This window comes from Adiantum capillus-veneris, chromosome 2, assembly GCF_014529385.1.
Source record: "Adiantum capillus-veneris isolate H3 chromosome 2, ASM1452938v2, whole genome shotgun sequence".
Taxonomy (NCBI): Eukaryota; Viridiplantae; Streptophyta; class Polypodiopsida; order Polypodiales; family Pteridaceae; genus Adiantum; species Adiantum capillus-veneris.
The window spans coordinates 67,478,676-67,501,077 of record NC_140932.1 but is presented as its reverse complement, the minus strand read 5'-3'; positions in this window follow the sequence as shown (position 1 = coordinate 67,501,077).

The following is a 22,402-nucleotide window of genomic DNA, read 5'->3' as shown; positions in this document are numbered from 1 at the left end:
ATGCTACAAGCAATGCATATAGCTTCTGACAAGACTCATCCTAATATAACGAAGAAAACATACAAGTGGGTCCCTAAAGCTTCTTTAGTGACCATAGCTAGTGCTAAAAAACAGAAGCCTTGTAAGAAACGTACCACTCGCTCCAAGAAAAGTAAGAAAATGTTGCGATGGATCCCTAAACGACTACTGGAAGCCCATGGATACTACCAAGGAAATGATCAAATCTGGGTGCCAAAATGTAGATTGTGCTCTTACCTATCACCTGACCCATGTGAGCCCAATCCCGTAGCTCCAAAACGAATCAATGATCGTGGAAAGAAAAAAATCACAAAATGCTACACACCCGCTCCAGAGCTAGTTTGGGTACCAAAGAAAGAACGATTTTTTCTACCTGGCTCAGGAAGGGGGGAGTCCCATGAAGCTTCTAGCTCCTCATGTAATGCATCCGTAGAGGTAAAAGCTTCTCCACTGCCTCCACCTACAATAGTGGACCTCCATAAAGCTACAAAGGAATCCACACCTCCCAGTGTTCAAGAATCACCTGATGAACTACTTCAAGTTCGATCTTGGGAGAGTATCTTACCACCCTTGCAACTCGACGAGGCGCCTAAGGCAATAGAAAACTACTCGCAAAAATCTCCACCTATTACCAACTGGAACAATTGGTTTCAAAGGGTGACAAGCTCATTTCAAACGGTATGATCTACCCAAGGAAGGGGGGAGTGTTTGCTGACAGTCATCATTCATTTGTTTCCCTCTCAACCTTTTTCCCTGACCTCTCAATCACCAATCTTAGGGAATGTACATATAAAGCTTTATACTCGCAAAAAACAAAAAAATAAAGAGCAAGAGCAATTAGCAAACGAGTATGCACAATAAAAGTCAAAACATCAGACCTACACATTTACATCCGGTACACTGAAACAGAAACCTATGTCATGAAACACCTTTGATCCTCATCACTTGAGTGATGGAGGTTAGGTAAGATTAGTACGATAGGAGTGTTTCTGTTTTAGAGTTGAGTGATTAGCAAAGTTCTCTTTTCCCACTGATGTGCCTCCTAGAGGTATTGTTTGTGTTTCATAGTGTGTACAGGAACGTGTTTCTGTGGTTAGGATTTGGACCTTCATGGAACCTTTCTCTCGTTCACTCTTCTGTTCAAGTGCCACCATCAACACAAACATGTGTTTCTTGTCCATTAAAATTGTCCCATATCTTTTTTGCATCTATGATTGTCTGCTTTGATTGTGATTGGTAGCATAATATCTAGCACATTTGCTTAGTATCAAACATTTAATTCAACGTCTTTTTTGTCATAATCCCTTGTCTAGGTTTAAACATCAAGCAAGTCCGACTAAGCTAGTTTGACCAAGTTAGGTGTTAGAGATCTTCTCTTAATACCATGGGGAATGCCTTCCTAATAATCAATGGTTACTTAGGTTCTTAATCCGATCTAGGCAGCATTGTGTGAAATGTACTAGGGCTTTCTAGTGGGCTTGACCCTATTGACCTTTAGCTTAAGTATTATAAAGGGAGTTTACTAGTGTGATGAGCCTGGGGAGGTGTATCAGTGTTATATGACCCCCCAAAGTTACAAAATTAAAATGATGAAAATGAACAAACAAAAAATCAAAGTGCCACATTGTAAAATCTTAAGCTGGAAGAGAAATCTCAGCTTGATTGGGTACTTCACTCACATGTATCGCCTATGGTACTAGAGCCCTAGAGGTTCCCAGTATGGGCGCTTTTTCTTGAAAAGCAAAAAACCCAAGGCATACAAAATAAGCACACACATCAAAATTGAATCACTATGAAAAGAATTTGGGGGGTCAAAGAAAAAGTAATCAGTCGGGCGATGATTTCATGAGAAATTCCTTTTTATGGTAGCTTAACTACAAGGTCTTCTAGATATAGCCTCTAGTCGGCCCTCGAACATGAATACTTGGCTCTCACGATTAAACAACGTAATTGACCACAGAAAATTAAGAAGCTTACCCATGGTATTAATATTCGATCTCTAGTGCCTTTCGACCGTCAAATTAGCGACCCCAGACTTGTTTAATTTTTTACCTTTACATATGTTTATGCATTTGATTACATTGCAATTTAATGTTCATTGCTGACAAATTGTTTGAAATTCTTTTACCAATCAATTTGTCTACCTAAAACTGCATATGCTTTTTAATCACTTATGAGAATGCAATTACTGTGTCAATGTTGTTTGATTTTGCAGTGACTGAAGAAGGCTAAGGACATTCATCTCAAATGCTCTTCCACCTCGACGAACGAACTTCAACTCAATAGCTTCCGAGGACAGAATCTACATCAAGAAGGGGGGCATGTTAACCCTCATGGCTCACGGACACCCCATCACCTACGACGGACGTGTATTATGTATTCACCTCCTTGTGTGTGTGTGTGTGTGTGTGTATGTCAGAGAGAGAGAGAGAGAGAGAGAGAGGGAGAGTGTGTGTGCGATCGAGCATTACGAAGGCACGACGAAGGCGAAGCGGTTAAGCGCGGCACGACTGCAGCTTCTTCTTCATCGCGGCGAGGAATCCACCACGAAGGCAAGCGTAGAGTGGTGAGTGACACACCCTTTGCTCTCTTAAGCTTGCTAGTTTAGGCTTGTTGTGTGCTTGGAGCCATTTGTGGCTCGCACACGGTGTATCGGCAAGTCCCTTGCTTCGACAGTGCGGCAAGGAGCGCACAAACATGAAGAGGAAAAAGATCCACCAAATGTCCACGATGGGCTCCATTGAACCTTGGAAAACCCTAGTTTTTTTTCGTTTTGTTTAATTGAAACATGGAGATAAGAAAATGCCCACCACTTATCTTTACCAAGCTCCATTGAAAAACAAAGGGAAGCACCTTTAACCATTTGTCCAAGCTTGATGAAAACGTGAAAACCCCAAGATGGTTTTATTTTACACGAAATTTGGTTCCAAGATCCACCACTTGTCTAAGCTAGGCTCCATTGAAGAATGGAGAGCAGCAAAGATCCACATCTCATCCAAGCTAGGATTTGTTGAAACATCGAAAAAGAAAAGCTCTACCACTTCTCAAATCTAAGTTTTATTGAAACATGAAAAAATCATATATATATATATATATATATAAATATATATATATACATATATATACATATATATATATATATATATATATATATATACATATATATACATATATATATATATATATATATATATATATATATATATATATCCATCACTTGTCCAAGATAGACTCTAGTGAAACAAGGAGAAACCTGATATATGGTGTAAATGGGGAGTTTTGTTTCAAGGTCCACCACTTGTCCAAGCTACGATCTACTGAAACATGTGCACATGGGGATTTTTGTTTAAAGAGACACCAGCTATCTAAGATAAAATCTATTGAAACATGGTGTGAAGAAAAACTTCACCACTTATCCAACCTAAGATTCATATATAGTAGTTCATTTAGTTCAAATATCCAACACTTGCCTAACCTCTAGAGAGAGGTGCAAGGAAATCTAGATATCTAAGCTAGGAATGGCAATGTTTGGTCTCAAGAATCATCGAGACATGGATAGAAGATAAGATCTACCACTTGTCCAAGCTTGGATCAATTGAAACATGAAGAGAAGAAATCTCCAATTAACCATGGAAAACCCTAGCTATTTTCAATATCAGGGATTTTCTATTGTAACAAGGGTAGAAGCAAAGGTCATTCACTTGTCTAAGCCAACCTCCATTGAAAGACAAAGAGAATTAAGTTTAGCCATTTGTCCAATCTGAGCCCCATGATGGTTTTATTCTATATGGTAATATGGTTCCAAGGTCCACCACTTGTTGAAAGGCTAGGATCCATTAGAGCATGGAGAGAAGCAACTCCCAACCACTTTTTCAAGGTAGGTACATAGATAATATGTGGTTTGCACTGCATGTCCATTGACTTGTAGATGAAAGGTGTACGCATTCTATAATTTGGACATAGGAAAATAATTAAAAAGTCACCACCTGCCAACCTACTATCGTGTTGCATGGGTGGTTTGGTATCAAGGTATAATTGACATATACATTACTAAAATATAAAAAAGTTTGGTTTTAACATCGACCACTTGTCCAATGTATAAGACTATATAGAGCTCCATAACCTGCTCCGTCCATGCTCCATTGAACGTGAAGAGAAGCAAGCCCAACACTTGCCTAACATCTAGAGAGAGGTGCAAGGAAATCTAGATATCTAAGCTAGGAGTGGCAATGTTTGGTCTCAAGATTCATTGAGACATGGATAGAAGATAAGATCTACCACTTGTCCAAGCTTGGATCAATTGAAACATGAAGAGAATAAAGCTCCAATTAACCATGGAAAACCCTAGCTATTTTGAATATCAAGGATTTTCCATTGTAACATGGGGAGAAGCAAAGGTCATTCACTTGTCTAAGCCAACCTCCATTGAAAGACAAAGAGAAGTGAGTTTATCCATTTGTCCATGCTGAGCCCCATGATGGTTTTATTCTATATGGGAATATGCTTCCAAGGTCCACCACTCGTTGAAAGGCTAGGATCCATTGGAGCATGGAGAGAAGCAACTCCCAACCACTTTTTCAATGTAGGTACATAGATAATATGTGGTTTTCACTGCATGTCCGTTGACTTGTAGATGAAAGGTGTACGCATGTGCGCTCCTTGCCGCACTGTCGAAGCAAGGGACTTGCCAATACACCGTGTGCGAGCCACAAACGGCTCCAAGCACACAACAAGCCTAAACTAGCAAGCTCAAGAAAACAAAGGGTGTGTCACTCACCGCTCTACGCTCGCCTTCGCGGTGGATTCCTCGCCGCGATGAAGAAGAAGCTGCAGTCGTGCCGCGCTCAACCGCTTCGCCGCCGTCGTGCCTTCGTAATGCTCGATCGCACACACACTCTCCCTCTCTCTCTCTCTCTCTCTCACACACACACACAAGGAGGTGAAGAAGAAGAAGATGGAGATGGAGCAAGAGCACTCTTCAATTGCACAAATGAGAGAATGAGTAAAAATTAGGTTTAGTTGGCTTTTATAGGAGCTCACCCCATTCACACTTGGGCGCCCATGCTTAGCCAACTAATCCCTTGAATGTCCAAGTTAAAGTGCGCCTCTCATCGGCGATCACTCTACCTTTCCCTATTGGTCCGACAAGCCCGGTACCTGACTCTACCAAATACATAATACACGTCCGTCGTAGGTGATGGGTGTCCGTGTGCCGTGAGGGTTAACATGCCCCCCTTCTATATGGTTTAGAGAAGTGAGTTTAGCCCCATGATGGTTTTATTCTATATGGGAATATGCTTCCAAGGTCCACCACTTGTTGAAAGGCTAGGATCCATTGGAGCATGGAGAGAAGCAAATCCCAACCACTTTTTCAAGGTAGGTACATAGATAATATGTGGTTTTCACTGCATGTCCGTTGACTTGTAGATGAAAGGTGTACGCATTCTGTAATTTGGACATAGGAAAATAATTAAAAAGTCACCATCTGCCAACCTACTATCGTGTAGAATAGGTGGTTTGGTATCAAGGTATAATTGACATATACATTACTAAAATATAAAAAAGTTTAATTTGGTTTTAACATCGACCACTTGTTCAATGTATAATACTATATAGAGCTCCATAACCTGCTCCGTCCATGCTCCATTGAACATGAAGAGAAGCAAGCCCAACACTTGCCTAACGTCTAGAGAGAGGTGCAAGGAAATCTAGATATTTAAGCTAGCAATGGAAATGTTTGGTCTCAAGAATCATTGAGACATGGATAGAAGATAAGATCTACCACTTGTCCAAGCTTGGATCAATTGAAACATGAAGAGAAGAAAGCTCCAATTAACCATGGAAAACCCTAGCTATTTTCAATATCAAGGATTTTCCATTGTAACATGGGGAGAAGCAAAGATCATTCACTTGTCTAAGCCAACCTCCATTGAAAGACAAAGAGAAGTAAGTTTAGCCATTTGTCCAATCTGAGCCCCATGATGGTTTTATTCTATATGGTAATATGGTTCCAAGGTCCACCACTTGTTGAAAGGCTAGGATCCATTGGAGCATGGAGAGAAGCAACTCCCAAGCACTTTTTCAAGGTAGGTACATAGATAATATGTGGTTTTCACTGCATGTCCATTGACTTGTAGATGAAAGGTGTACGCATTCTGTAATTTGGACATAGGAAAATAATTAAAAAGTCACCACCTGCCAACCTACTATCGTGTTGCATGGGTGGTTTGGTATAAAGGTATAATTGACATATACATTACTAAAATATAAAAAAGTTTGGTTTTAACATCGACCACTTGTCCAATGTAGAAGACTATATAGAGCTCCATAACCTGCTCCGTCCATGCTCCATTGAACGTGAAGAGAAGCAAGCCCAACACTTGCCTAGCATCTAGAGAGAGGTGCAAGGAAATCTAGATATCTAAGCTAGGAATGGCAATGTTTGGTCTCAAGAATCATTGAGACATGGATAGAAGATAAGATCTACCACTTGTCCAAGCTTGGATCAATTGAAACATGAAGAGAATAAAGCTCCAATTAACCATGGAAAACCCTAGCTATTTTGAATATCAAGGATTTTCCATTGTAACATGGGGAGAAGCAAAGGTCATTCACTTGTCTAAGCCAACCTCCATTGAAAGACAAAGAGAAGTAAGTTTAGCCATTTGTCCAAGCTGAGCCCCATGATGGTTTTATTCTATATGGGAATATGCTTCCAAGGTCCACCACTTGTTGAAAGGCTAGGATCCATTGGAGCATGGAGAGAAGCAACTCCCAACCACTTTTTCAATGTAGGTACATAGATAATATGTGGTTTGCAGTGCATATCCGTTGACTTGTAGATGAAAGGTGTACGCATGTGCGCTCCTTGCCGCACTCTCGAAGCAAGGGACTTGCCAATACACCGTGTGCGAGCCACAAACGGCTCCAAGCACACAACAAGCCTAAACTAGCAAGCTCAAGAAAACAAAGGGTGTGTCACTCACCGCTCTACGCTCGCCTTCGTGGTGGATTCCTTGCCGCGATGAAGAAGAAGCTGCAGTCGTGCCGCGCTCAACCGCTTCGCCGCCGTCGTGCCTTCGTAATGCTCGATCGCACACACACTCTCCCTCTCTCTCTCTCTCTCTCTCACACACACACAAGGAGGTGAAGAAGAAGAAGATGGAGATGGAGCAAGAGCACTCTTCAATTGCACAAATGAGAGAATGAGTAAAAATTAGGTTTAGTTGGCTTTTATAGGAGCTCACCCCATTCACACTTGGGCGCCCATGCTTAGCCAACTAATCCCTTGAATGTCCAAGTTAAAGTGCGCCTCTCATCGGCGATCACTCTACCTTTCCCTATTGGTCCGACAAGCCCGGTACCTGACTCTACCAAATACATAATACACGTCCGTCGTAGGTGATGGGTGTCCGTGTGCCGTGAGGGTTAACATGCCCCCCTTCTTGATGTAGATTCCGTCCTCGGAAGCTATTGAGTTGAAGCTGGTTCGTCGAGGTGGAAGAGCATTTGAGATGAATGTCCTTAGCCTTCTTCAGTCACTGCAAAATCAAACAACATTGGCACAGTAATTGCATTCTCTTAAAAAGCATATGCAGTTTTAGGTAGACACATTGATTGGTAAAAGAATTTCAAACAATTTGTTAGCAATGAACATTAAATTGCAATGTAATCAAATGCATAAACAGATGTAAAGGTAGAAAATTAAACAAGTCTGGGGTCGCTAATATGACGGTCGAAAAGCACTAGAGATCGAATATTAATACCATGGGTAAGCTTCTTAACTTTCTGTGGTCAATTAAGTTGTTTAATCGCGAGAGCCAAGTATTCATGTTCAAGGGCTGACTAGAGGCTATATCTAGAAAACTTTGTAGTTAAGCTACCATAAAAGGAATTTCTCATGAAATCATCGCCTGACTGATTACTTTTTCTTTGACCCCCCAAAGTCTTTTCACACTGATTCAATTTTGATGTGTGTGCTTATTTTGTATGCCTTGGGTTTTTTGCTTTTCAAGGAAAAGCGCCCACACTGGGAACCTCTAGGGCTCTAGTACCATAGGCGATACATGTGAGTGAAGTACCAAATCAAGCCGAGATTTCTTTTCCAGCTTAAAATTTTACATTGTGGCACTTTGATTTTTTGTTTGTTCATTTTCATCATTTAAATTTTGTAACTTTGGGGGGTCATATAACATTGTTACACTCCCCAGGCTCATCACATTAGTAAACTCCCTTTATAATACTTAAGCTAAAGGTCAATAGGGTTAAGCCCACTAGAAACCCCTAGTACATTTCATACAATGCTGCCTAAATCGGATTAAGAACCTAAGTAACCATTGCTTATTAGGAAGGCATTCCCCATGGTATTAAGAGAAGATTTCTAATACCTAGCTTGGTCAAACTAGCTTAGTCGGACTGCTTGATTTTTACACCTAAACAAGTGATTATGACAAAACATTACATTGAATTAAATGTTTGATACTAAGCCAATGCGCTGAATATTATGCTACCAATCACAATCAAAGCAGACAAACATGCATGCACAAAAGATAAGGGCAATGCTAATGGACAAGAAACACCTGTTTGTGTTGATGATCGCGCTTGATTTGAAGGTTCCATGAAGGTCCAAATCCTATCAATAGCAACACGCTCCTGTACACACTATGAAACACAAACAATACCTCTAGGAGGAACATCAGTGGGAAAAGAGAACTTTGCTAATCTCTCAACTCTAAACAGAAACACTCCTATCGTACTAATCTTACTTACCCTCCATCACTCAAGTGATGAGGATCAAAGGTGTTTTATGGCATAGGTTTCTGTTTCACTGTACCAGATGTGACATGTGTAGGTCTGAGTCAATGTTTTGACTTTAATGTGCATACTCGTTTGCTAATTGCTCTTGCTCTTCTCTTTTTTTTTTGTGAGTATAAAGCTTTATATGTACATTCCCTAAGATCGGAATTGAGAGGTCAGGGAAAAAGGTTGAGAGGGAAACAAATGAATGATGACTGTCAGCAAACACTCCCCCCTTCCTTGGGTAGATCATACCGTTTGAAATGAGCTTGTCACCCTTTGAAACCAATTGTTCCAGTTGGTAATAGGTGAGGATTTTTGCCAGTAGTTTTCTATTACCCTAGGTGCCTTGTCAAGCTGCAAGGGTGGTAAGGTACTCTCCCAGGATCGAACTTGAAGTGGTTCATTAGGTGATTCTTGAACACTGGGAGGTGTGGATTCTTTTGTAGCTTCATGGAGGTCCACTACTATAGATGGAGGCTGTGTAGAAGCTTTTACCTCTATGGATGTATTACATGATGAGCTAGAAGCTTCATGGGACTCCCCCCTTCCTGAGCTAGGTGGAACAAATCGTTCTTTCTTTGGTACCCAAACTAGCTCGGGAGCGGGTGTATAGCATTCTGTGATTTTTTTCTTTCCACGATCATTGATTCGTTTTGGAGCTACGGGATTGGGCTCACTTGGGTCAGGTGATAGGTAAGAGTACAATCTACGTTTTGGCACCCAGATTTGATCATTTCCTTGATAGTAGCCTTGGGCTTCCAATAGTCGTTTAGGAATCCAACGCAGCGTTTCTTTACATTTCTTGGAGTGAGTAGTACGGTTCTTACTAGGTTTCCGTTTTTTTGCATCAACCATGCTCACTACAGAGGTTTTAGGGACCCACTTGTATGTTTTCTCTGTTATATTAGGATGGTTCTTGTGTGTCTCAAGCTTTCTTTCAACTACATCAGTTGAAGCTCTAGAGAGTTGGGCTATGGGGACGTATGGTTCAACCTCCTGGACATGCAATGTCTTGGGTTTTATTTCCTTGGGCAATATCTGAGGGACTATGGCTTGAGTGGTAGGGCTAAGAGTTGGTTTTTGCGTTGTAACACCCCCAGTCCCCCAATCAATAGTGCATTTGGTGGCTATCATCCACGTGCGGCCTAGGTTTATATTACCCTCCATAGTTCCAGTAGGCATGACCAAAAAGTCTTGAGCTACCACCCCATTGTCATAACTGACAGAAGTGTGCCAGATTCCAAAAACCGTAGTTTTTTTCTTGTTGACACCCTTGACTTGGATAATACTCTCAGATAGAGGTGGCTTCCCTAACTGACACCACACCCCATAGGATAGCAGATTGTATTTAGCACCCGTGTCCAATAAGGCGTTATATAGCACTTTTCCATAGGCACTATTTAACTCAATGGGGTATCGTAGAGGTGTGTCAGAGTCCAACCCATCCTCTTCGTGTGCTTCATTTGCATCAGGTTCCGAGCGAGTAGCTCTACCTAATGTTTCCATGAAACGGCTAAACATACTAGTACTAGGCTGTGGAGCTTCGGGAGGTGCATGGCCTTCTCTCTCAGTGTTTTGGGTAGGGTATGCTTCCATGATTTCTGAGTCGGAAGAGAAATCACTAGTGGCTATTTTAGGGTTTTGGGTGGTGCTACCTTGTGTCCCCGCTGAGGGTCTAGAGCTTATCGTGGATGGGTAATGGGTGTCCGTATGAACAGAGGCACTCTCAATATGCTCGTGTTCTAGCACCCGCCCAGAGCGTAAGTGCATGTGCTTCTGATACCCTAAGGTGTCAAAAAGCTGCTCTAGGAGGCCTTGTGACTAGTTTTTAGCGTGTTTTTTGTTTGTTTTTTTGCTAGATTTTTTAGAGCGTGTCGTGGAATGGGCCGTGTGATAGCTCGAAACGAGCGTATCGGTCAGAGGGTCGTGCCGTGCTTTACAGCCCTCCGTTTGGTCACTCTATGCCCTCGGAATCCCTAAAACTGTCAATTTCTAGTAGGGAACTAGGCCCAAACTAGAAAGTCTAAGGGTGCAAGTGGGAAGAGAAAGGAGGAGAGTGGAGGACTTGTCCCACATGCTCTCATTCTCTCTTGAGGGAGTAGGGTATATATATAAGAGTGAGTCTAGTATATATCATAAGACTGAGGACTGAGGCCTGGGCCTGGGCCTGGGAAACCGATCCCGATCTATCTTTTATACAAACCAACCCGTCCGTTTTAAGAGTCACGTTTTTTATTTTCGAAAAATATCGCCGCCCACTCGCTTGCGTTTTTAAATTCCGAATTTTTTTCCTTTTTTTTTTTTTTTCTCAAAAAACTTTTTTTTTTCCAAAATTTTTTTTTAATTTTTTTTTTTTTGTTGATGTAGAAAATACAGAAATTGAAAAAAACGCAGAAATGCAGAAATGCAGAAAATGCAGAAATTGTAGAAAATGCAGAAAAAACGCAGAAATTGCAGAAAATTGACAGAAATGCAGAAAATTGCAGAAATTGAAAACGCCGAACTTGAAAATGCAGAAATTGCAGAAATTGAAAAAACGCAGACAATAGCAGAAATTGAAACTTGGCAGCAATTGCAGAAAACGCAAAAAACAGAAACCTTCCACACACTCCTTCCCTGCCTTTCCTATGATAGAAATTGCACCACAAGGAAGCGTAAAGTGCTAACCGAGCTTAGTGTAGGGCATATCCCCGACAGCGGCGCCAAAAATGTGCGCTCCTTGCCGCACTGTCGAAGCAAGGGACTTGCCAATACACCGTGTGCGAGCCACAAACGGCTCCAAGCACACAACAAGCCTAAACTAGCAAGCTCAAGAAAACAAAGGGTGTGTCACTCACCGCTCTACGCTCGCCTTCGTGGTGGATTCCTCGCCGCGATGAAGAAGAAGCTGCAGTCGTGCCGCGCTCAACCGCTTCGCCGCCGTCGTGCCTTCGTAATGCTCGATCGCACACACACTCTCCCTCTCTCTCTCTCTCTCTCACACACACACACACACAAGGAGGTGAAGAAGAAGAAGATGGAGATGGAGCAAGAGCACTCTTCAATTGCACAAATGAGAGAATGAGTAAAAATTAGGTTTAGTTGGCTTTTATAGGAGCTCACCCCATTCACACTTGGGCGCCCATGCTTAGCCAACTAATCCCTTGAATGTCCAAGTTAAAGTGCGCCTCTCATCGGCGATCGCTCTACCTTTCCCTATTGGTCCGACAAGCCCGGTACCTGACTCTACCAAATACATAATACACGTCCGTCGTAGGTGATGGGTTTCCGTGTGCCGTGAGGGTTAACAACGCATTCTGTAATTTGGACATAGGAAAATAATTAAAAAGTCACCACCTGCCAACCTACTATTGTGTAGCATGGGTGGTTTGGTATCAAGGTATAATTGATATATACATTACTAAAATATAAAAAAGTTTGGTTTTAACATCGACCACTTGTCCAATGTATAAGACTATATAGAGATCCATAACCTGCTCCATTGAACGTGAAGAGAAGCAAGCTTCACCACTTGTCCAAGTAGGCTCATTGAAGCATGGAGAGTAGCTAAGATCCACCACTCAAAGCTAGGCCACAGGTAAACCAAGAGAGAAAAAGGTTGCATTGTTTCTTCAAGCTAATCTTGAGGGAAACATGGAAAACTCAAATATATGTTGTACTTGATGAGATTTGTTGATGAATTGTCCAAGCTGTAAGTCCCACCTTTTGTTAAGACAAGCTACATTTGAGCATTGATGCAACCAACACTCCACTAATTATGTCTAGTAGCATGGATCGTTTGGCCTAAAGATCCACCACTTGTCCAACCATCAAAAACCCTAGTTTTTTTGAAGATCAAGGATTTTCTTTCTATCAACTTAGCTCCATTGGAACATGGGGAGAAGCAAAGCTCCACTACTTGTCTAAGCCAAGCTCTACCACTTGTCTAATCTAGAAGGTTCACCAATTGTCTAAGCCAAGCTCCATTGAAAGAAAAAGAAAATAAAGTTTAACCATTTTTCCAAGCTAAGATCCATTAAAACATGAAAACCCCATTATGGTTTCATTCCACATGGGGTTTGGGTTCCAAGCTCCACCAACTGTCCAAGCTAGGCTCCATTGAAGCATGGAGAGTAGCAAAAATCCACCACTCATCCAAGTGAGGATCCATTGAAACAATGACAACCAAAATCTCTACCACTTATCAAATCTAAGCTCTATTGGAACATGGAAAAACCATATATATGTTGTACGTGGAGAGTTTGTTTCAAGGTCCACCACTTGTTCAAGCTAGGCTCTCGATTGAAACATGGAAAAATTAGATATATGTTTTACATTGGGAGTTTTGTGGCAAGGTCCACCACTCCTTTAAGCTAGAATATATTGAAACATGGGAAAACCAGATATATGTTGTACATGGAGATTTTTGTTTAAAGATTCACCACTTGTCTAAGAAAAGCTCTATAGAAGCATGGTGTGAAGAAAAGCTCCACCACTTATCCAACTTAAGTGTCATAGATAGTAGTTCATTTAGAGCAAAGATCCATCTCTAGAAACATGGTGTGAAGAAAAGCTCCACCACTTGTCCAACTTAAGTGTCATAGATAGTAATTCATGTAGTTCTAAGATCCAACACTTGTCTAGCCTCTAGAGAAAGGTGAAAATAAAGCTAGTTATCAATCTAGGAATGGGGATATTTGGTCTCAAGAATCATTGGGACATGGAGAGAAGATAAGTTACACCACTTATCCAAGTTTGGATCGATTGAGACATGGACAGAATCCGGGGAGAGGAGCAAGCTCCACCAGTTGTCCAAGCTAGGCTCCATTAAATCAGTTTTCCAAGATAGGCTCCATTCAACCATGGAAAAACCCAGAGGTTTTCATCATGTTAACTTAGCTCCATTGGAACATGAGGAGAAGCAAAGATCCACGTCTAAGCCAAGCTCCATTGAAAGACGAAAAGCAAGTTTAAAAATTTGTCCAAGGTAGGCTCCATTAAAACATGAAAACCCCATGATGGTTTTATTCCACATGGGGTTTTGGTACCAAGCTCCACCAGTTTTCCAAGCTAGGCTCCATTGAAGCATGGAGATTAGCTAAGATCCACCACTTATCCAACCTAGGATCCATTAATGACAACAAAAATCTCTACCAATTCTCAAAGTTATGCTCTATTGAAACATGGAAAAACCATATATGTGTTGTACATGGGTATTCTTGTTTCAAGGTCCACCACTCCAAGCTAGGCTCTATTGAAACAACCCTAAACCGAGATATATATTGTACATGAGGAGTTTTATGTCAAGGTCCGTCAGTTGCCCAAGATAGAAGCTAAACCAGATATATTTTGTGCGTGGGGAGTTCTATTTAAAGATCGACCACTTGTCTAAGATAATCTCTACTGAAACATGATGTGAAGAAAGGCCCCACCACTTGCTCAGCCTAACCTTCATAAATAGTACTTTGTTTAGTTCAAAGATCCACCACTTTTCTAACCTCTAGATAGAGGTCTAAGGAAAGCTAGTTATCTAAGATAGGAAGGGGGATTTTTTTTCTCAATACTCATCAAGACATGGAAAGAAGATAAGTTCCACCACTTTTCCAAGCTTGGATCAATAGAAACATGGAGAGAAGGAAGATCCACCAGTTTTCCAAACTAAGCTTCATTGAACCATGTTGGAAGATGGGGAGAATAAAAGCACCACCACTCGTTTAAGCCAAGCTTCATTGAAAGACAAAGAGAAGAAAGTTTAACCATTTTTCCAAGCGAATATCCATTTAAATATGAAAGTCCTATGATGGTTTTATTCTACATGGGATTTTGGTTCCAAGGTCCACCACTTGTCCAAGCTCGGCTCCATTGAAGCATGGAGAGTAGCTAAGATCCACCACTCATCCAAGCTAGGATCTAATGAAACATTGACAACAAAAAACTCCACCATTTCTCAAATCTATGTTTTATGAAAAACCATAATCTGTTGTACATGGAGAGTTTTGTTTCAAGGTCTACCACTTGTCCAAGCTAGGATCTATTGAAACATGGAAAAACCAGTTATATTTTCTACATGGGGAGTTTTGTAACAAGGTCCATCAAACTTGTCCAAGCTAGGATCTATTGAAACATGAAAAAACAAGATATATGTTGTATGTGGGGAGTTTTGTTTTAAAATTCACCACTTGTCTAAGCTAATCCCTATTGAAACATGGTGTGAATAAAATCTCCACCACTTGTCCAGCCTAGGCTTCATAGATAGTAGTTTATTTACTTCAAAGATCCAACACTCTCCTAAGCTCTCTCGAGAGGTGGAAGGAAAGCTACTTATCTAAGATAGCAAAGGGGACTTTTTGTCTCATTAATTATTCAAACATAGACATGGAGATAATATAAGCTTCACCACCTATCCAAGCTTGGATTAATTGAAACATGGAGAGAAGCAATCTCCACCAAATGTCCATACTAGGCTCCATTGAACCTTGAAAAACCCTAGCTGTTTTCAATATCAAGAATTTTATTTTTTCTAACCTACCTCTATTTGAACATGGGGATAAGAAAAGCCCGCCCCTTATCTTAGCCAAGCTCCATCAAGAAACAAAGAGAAGCAAGTTTAACCATTTATGCAAACCAAGCTCCATTTCAATGTGAAATCTAGGCTCCATTTGAAGAATGGAGAGCAGATAATATACACCACTTATCCAAGCTAGGCTTTGTTAAAACATCAAGAGAAAATAGATACACCACTTCTCAATCTAAGTTTTATTGAAACATGAGAAATCATATATATATGTTGTATATGGGGAGTTTTGTTTCAAGGTCTACCACTTGTCCAACCTAAGCTCTATTGAAATGAGGATTACCATTACTCGAGCGAAAAAAAGCGAGCAACGTATAATTTTGAGCGAAGATGACCAAAGCTCTAATATTGGATTATCCGCCATGACACTTTGAAAAACAATAGAAAAATAAAAATTTCCATTCAATACTTGAATAGCATGGCGTGAAAAGACAAAAAGAATGCTTAGTAACAAATATTTGTTAGGAATAATCTTGTTTAGTTGGGCTATACATTTTCCTTAACACTAGGTTGGTAATGGGACACTTTTATGTCCTGTTAAGTGACCATTTTCCTTGAATTATGTCAAGAGTTTCAAAATGGATTTTGAGGTGCTATCTATCTAGAAAGTTGTTTCATGAGCTGAAAAAAACTCACTTTTTTTTTGGAATATCAATTCCAACTTTAACCTTGTCCTTGCACAACATTTTACAACCTAAATTGTGTGAAAAAACGGGTCCTGTTTTTGGCTTTTTACAACTTTTTGCAACTATACCACTCTAGAATTCATGTTTGTGAGTTCTATAATGCTAGAGAACTATCTTTAGTAGTCCTCAACATGTCTTGATGCTTCTAGGGAGAAATATATGTTGAAGTTGTAAGTTATGAACAAATTACAAAAATTGTCAAATCCTGTTTTTTAGCCAATTTTAGCACTTCTATGATTTTTTTGGTGGCTTTCATGATATCCAAATGAAGTTTTGATTTTCTATGTCGCATATTGTAAGATAAAGCTAATATTCCTTGAGTTTTGGGGCACCTAATACCCTATTTTTCATAGTAGACAACGATGGTTGATTTTTTCAATTATAGAAGAAAACGAAACATTCTATTATATCAAGTATAGCTTTTTCAATATTGTTAGTTTCTTGTGACAACTACATGCATTTTGTAGGTAGTAACCATATCTAGTTATAAGGATCAAATTTGGCTAGATATTGAATAGTTTCTATGGGATTCTACAACTCATAATGTTGAACCCAGTTTTTTCATGTTTGCTGTATTTAGCACTTCATCTTTGTCTCCAAGATTCCCCTTGGTAAGAGATGTATTATTCTTTTGACACGCTCCATGGCTCCTTATGAACCTAAAGGACAATATGGAACTAAGAAAACATGCATATATTATTTGTATTGAACGTGGCTATAGAAACTTTGATGATAGGTTTGCACAATGGTAAAAATTCAACTTTTTTGTACCTATTTCTTTTGGCAAAACAAAAAATAGTGAGTCAGAAGCAATCATATGTTCTGATCACCAAACCATTGAAGTTAACTAGGGAATTTATCTCAAGTCCTACAGAAATCCCTAATCTTATTTTTATGCAACAAAACGTAAGAAATGACTGTTTTGATGAAAATGTACTGGTCCATCAACTTTGGAGGCTTGGTGTCACCAAACCTCAGGTATTATCAACCACTTTCAGCTAGTATATTGACCAATGTTTACCGCTGTCAAAGTGGTCACAACCACAATCAAACTGTAAAAAACCACTGTCAATTAGTATAATGACCACTATTCACCACTTTCAAGATCTCCTAACCACTGTCAAACTGTAAAAAACCTCTGAGAACTGAGAAAACAATTGAAAAGTGGCTAAATCCCCCTTCAACTACTTTGCACAGAAGTTAAAGTATTGATAGTGATTTAAAGTACCTAAAATACTGCTTTCAACCACCTTAGTGTGGAAGCTTGTACTTTGCAAAGTGCTGAAATAGTTTATCACCACTTTAAAGTATTTAAAAAACCACTTGCAATCCTCCAAGTGCTTAGCTGAGCACCTATGTAAGCGCTTGGAAGTTTTCAAACCACCTAAAGGTTAATGAAAGTGAAAAACAAACCACTTAATGAACACTTTTAATATTTTTAGGTGGTTTTAAGTGCTTTAGAAATCTGCTAAGTGCTTGGGTGAGAACCTTGAGGATTTAAAACCACTTGAAGATGATTGATAGTGGTTTGATGACCCTTTTCCATCACATTTAGGTGGTTTTAAGTGCTTCAGGTGGTTTGAAATTTGTCAAGTGCTCAAGTGAAAACCTATGTAAGCACTTGGAAGATTTCAAACCACCTAAAGGTGATTGAAAATGGTTTGATGAACTTTTTCAATCACCGTTAGGTGGTTTTAAGTGCTTCAAGTGGTTTCAAGTAGTTCAAAGCCACTTCAAACATGCAAAACCACTTCTAAGTGGTTAATGTTCCTCTTGAGTGCTTTTAAAAATCCAACATTTGGGTGTTATCCAACTGAAGGTGATTGAAAGTGGTAAACAAACCACTTGCAAGTGGTTAAATGACCACTTTCTATCACCTATAGGCGGCTTACAGTGCTTGCTGAGAACTATGTAAGCACTTGGAAGATTTCAAACCACCTGAAGGTGATTGCAAGTGCTAAAGAATCCACTTGAAAGTGGTTTGATGACATTTTTCAATCACCTTCAGGTGGTTTAGAGTGCTTCAGGTGGTTTCAAGAAGTTTAAAGCTCCTTTCAAACATGCAAAAGAACTTTTTAGTGGTAAATGTTCCTCTTATGTGCTTTCACAAACACGAGAGTGGGTGTTTTAACTTGTAGGTGATGGTACCAACCATTTTGGTTATTTGTTGTCACATTATCTCTTTATTGCCTGCTTTTTTGAGCAGGTGGAATTTTACAAGCGATTTTAGAAAATATATCCAACGGTGCGTATTTCGCTGAGATGCTGCTGCGAATATAATGTGCAACATGTCTACTTGAATGATGCTTTCAACGAAATGCGTCAAGGTAGGTTTGGATTACATGGTGAATCTTGTCACTATGATTTTGATGTTTGTGACCCTACAGTAAGTGGCAGTATATCTGTGGATGCAAAGTCAATATTGGAGAGCCTCACAAGTCTATGGGAGTCCATTTTGTGTCCTAAACCAAAAAACTCAATGTTTCATTTACACATCTACTTGATGGGAAAATGCGATGAGTGCGATGCCAAACAACTCAAATGTTGTCCTCTTGAAGTACACAATGACAACTGTCACGTGGCTGCAAAGCTTTTTGTTGGTGTGGAGACATAACTATACATGAAGACGGCCAGCATCACAAAAGGAAAGATCTTGTTATTTAGCAGATTAGGTGCTCCACTTTCATTTCATTCATGAAGGACAAGCTGACCAAGTTTATCAAACATAATTACATTTACAAATGGCAAGCCAACCAATTCAAAGAGTGTTTACATAGTTTTCCAAGTGATGTTGTTGTCTCTGTTGTGGACTTTGCAAAAAATTACAGTTTCAAAATTCAAAACGAGATCCAATCCATGCAAGGAAAGGTAGTTATCTAAGCTAGGAATGGGGATGTTTGGTCTTAAAAGTCATTGAGGCATAAGAGAAGATAAGATCTACCACGTGTCCAAGCTTGGATCAATTGAAACATGAAGATAAGAAAGATCCAACTAACAATGGAAAACCCTATCTATTTTCAATATCAAGGATTTTCCATTAGAACATGGGAGAAGGTCATCCACTTGTCTAAGACAAGCTCCATTGAAAGAAAAAGAGAAATAGGTTTAACCATATGTCCAAGCTCAGCCCCATGATGGTTTTATTCTACATGGAAATTTGGTTTCAAGCTCCACCACTTGTCGAAAGTACGATCCATTGGATCATGGAGAGAAGAAAATCCCAACCACTTATTTAAGGTAGGGTACATAGATAATATGTGGTTTGCACTGCAGGTCCATTTATCTATAGATAAAAGGTTTATGCATTTTGTAAGTTGGACATGGGGAAATAATAGAAAGTCACCACTTGCCAACCTTACTATCTTGTAGCATGGGTGGTTTGGTATCAAGGTATAATTGACCTATACTTGCCAACCTACTATCTTGTAGCATGGGTGGTTTGGTATCAAGGTATAATCGACCTATAAGTATGAAGAATTTGTTTTAACATTGACCACTTGTCCAACCTATAAGACTATATAAAGCTCCATAACCTGCTACATCCATGCTCCATTGAAATGTGGAGAGAAGCAAGCATCACCACTTGTCCAAAGTAGGCTCCATTGAAGCATGGAGAGTAGCTGTTGATGAACTTGAAAGTGGTTTGATGAACTTTTTCAATCATCATTAGGTGGTTTTAAGTGCTTTAAGTGGTTTCAAGGAGTTCAAAGCCACTTTCAAACATGCAAAACCACTTCTAAATGGTTAATGTTCCTCTTGAGTGCTTTTAAAAATCCGATATTTGGGTGTTATCCATCAGAAGGCGATTAAAAGTGGTAAACAAACCACTTGAAAGTGGTTAAATGATCACTTTCATTTACCTATAGGCGGTTTAAAGTGCTAGAGAGACAACCTATGTAAGCACTTGGAAGATTTCAAACCACTTTAAGGTGATTGAAAGTGGTAAACAAACCACTTGAGAGTGGTTTGATGACATTTTTCAATCACCTTCATGTGCTTTTGAGTGCTTTAGGCGGTTTTAATAAATTTAAAGACCCTTTCAAACATGCAAAACAACTTCTTAGTGGTAAATGTTCCTCTTATGTGCTTTCACAAACACGAAAGTGGGTGTTTTAACTTGTCACATTATTTCTTTATTGCCTACTTTTTTGTGGAGGTGGAATTTTACAAGTGGTTTCAGGAAATGCATCCGATGGTGTGCATTTTGTTGAGATGCTTTGAGAATTTGAAACCCTTTTTTGTTCAAAAATTGCGGGACCCCAATTATACCTGCTGCTACGAAAATCATGTGCAAGCTGTCTACTTGAAAGATGCTTTCAACCAAATGCATCAAGGTAGGTTTGGAGTACATGGAGAATCTTGTCGCTATGCTTGTGATGTTTGTGACCCTGCAGTAAGTGGCAATATATGTGTGGCTGCAAAGTCAACATTTGAGAGCCTCACAACACTATGGGAGTCCTTTTTGTGTCCTAAATCAGAAAATTCCATGTTTCATTCACACATCTTCTTGATGGGAAAATGCGATCAGTGTGGTGCAAAACAACTCAAATTTTGTCCTCTTGAAGTACACAATGACAAATTTCAGGTGGCTGCAAAGGTTTTTGTTGGTGTGGAGACACAATCTATACATGAAGATGGCTAGCACCACAAAAGGAAAGATCTTGTTATTCAACAGATTGGGTGCTCTGTTTTCATTTATTCATGAAAGACAAGCTGACCAAGTTTATCAAACATAACTATATCTACAGATGGCAGGCCAACCAATTCAAAGAGTGTCTACAGAGTTTTCCAAGTGATGTCGTTGTCTCTTCCAAGGACTTTGCAAAACATGAAAGTTTTAAAATTCAAAATGAGATCCAATCCATGCAGTGGTATTCTAGTCAGCAAAGCATTTTGGTCCACATATGCTAGGTGCACTTGACAATGGGCGACATCATAAAAATTCTTCATTTTCATAAATTTGATACAATGTGCATGACACATTGTTCGTTCAACACTATTTTCTTTGGCATGACAAGTGGTTGAAGGAAAAGGGTTTTTGTTTAAAGCAACACCAGGTATGGTCTGAGAGTGCTGCATCACAATTCAAAGCACAACGGCCTTTCTTCTTTGTTGCAAGGTTTTCTCAACTTACTGGGATTGAGATGATGCACAACTATTTTGGGTTAGGTCATGGAAAAGGTGAACATGATAGTGTTGGCACAGTCATAAAGAGGGCATTAACCCATGATCAAGTGAAGGTGGATGGACACCCCCTATATAATGCAGCAACAATGGTCAATTACCTCACCCTAATGAACAATAGGAAAGACTGTTGGTCATCCACGAACAAGGTCGATAGGGTCTTCTGGGAAATCAAGGTGGGTGATGTGCTGAGAGATATAGAATGGGATTACAAGAAAATCAATGGATCACGTTCGATGCATTGTGTGAATGGTTTCTCTCAACAAATACAAGTGCACTGAGGTGTATAAATCTGTCCTGCTTCTGTCATGCTTGTGTGCATGGTCAATGGAGAAGATGTGCAAATAAAGCTCACGTAGAAGCATGGCAGTACTTGAGGATCATACGAACAGAGGCTGACATAGATGAAGATGTTTCAATTGACAAGAAGATTAATGCACCTATGTATGTTGGCCATCACGATGGTTTGAGTGATGCCTTATGAGTTAGAGATAACTTTGCAGTCAAAGCTGAGGAGAAAGACTCTGATTTTTATATACTGAGGTGGTGCACGGAGAAGAGGCTATCCACCACAACTCAAAAGGACGCATGGCACAATAAAATAAAGAAGAACTCCTTTTATGTTGAGGGGCACTTTTACGATAAAGTTGAGGGACGCTCTGATCAATATGTGTTATTAGATGATAGGCTCCTCCTTCCATGTACTCATACCTAGTTCAATACCTTAAGTGCCCCTTGTATCCTGAGAGAAATGAGCCTAATGTCTACACTTTGAGTGACACTGTGTATGAGCACATCTACAATAGCATGCCCTCTGATAGAAAGCCAATTTTAAACACACTAATTGGGTATGGCTTTCTTCTATCTGTTCCTCATAAAAAATTATGTTCCTTATCCAAAAGCTGAAGTATTTTTGACACTTTTTATTCTTTTTAGTACATGTAGCTTACAACTTGCCATCAACTTGCAAGTGATTTAAACTACCTTTAACCATATTTTACAAAAATATAAAGTCATTTAAGCCGCCCAAAAGTTGTCAAGACACCCTTATGTACGTAGTTTCGATATCATGACCACCTAGAAGTGCTAACTAAACCACTAGCAAGTGGTTCAAAACCTTTTCCAAACCACTTTCAAATCACTTGCAAGTGGAGGAGAAGAC